Raw genomic sequence first — 541 nt, 5'->3', positions numbered from 1 at the left:
TTCATCCAAATGCCGTTCATGCCGACCACCAGATACCACGGTGATGCATGATTGGCAACGGTTGGTTGGCTGCAGCACATATGCACGTGTGCCAGCCCAAATGTCAACTTGCCCAGTTGACCAATTGACAGAAGGGTTGACCTTCATCAACCACACTCTGCCCAGAACCACGTCATACGCCGCAAGCGGAATGACGAGCGGCGCAATACCCGTTTGGTATTCGCCGATACGGAGGGTGCACGGCTTCAGCCGGCCAGAAACGCAGACGGGTCGGCCGTCTGCTAAAGAAATTGCCACAGATGTGACTCCCTCTTCCAAACTCTTAATCCCGTGTTTTCTCAGTCCAAGCCTGAGCAATGTAATTGTCATCAGCCCCCGAGTCCATCAGCACTCGGACTGAATGACCGTACAGGAGCCCATCATAGACACAAAGGTTCTTGGAGTTGCCCACAACTCCGATGGTGGCGGCACCAGTAAGGTCCGAGACGCAGTCATCTCTTACTGGCGCCTCTGCCCGTTTCCTTGACCACCACTCCTTAGA

Source organism: Monoraphidium neglectum, assembly GCF_000611645.1.
Source record: "Monoraphidium neglectum strain SAG 48.87 unplaced genomic scaffold scaffold03759, whole genome shotgun sequence".
NCBI lineage: Eukaryota > Viridiplantae > Chlorophyta > Chlorophyceae > Sphaeropleales > Selenastraceae > Monoraphidium > Monoraphidium neglectum.
This window is presented reverse-complemented; position numbering follows the sequence as displayed.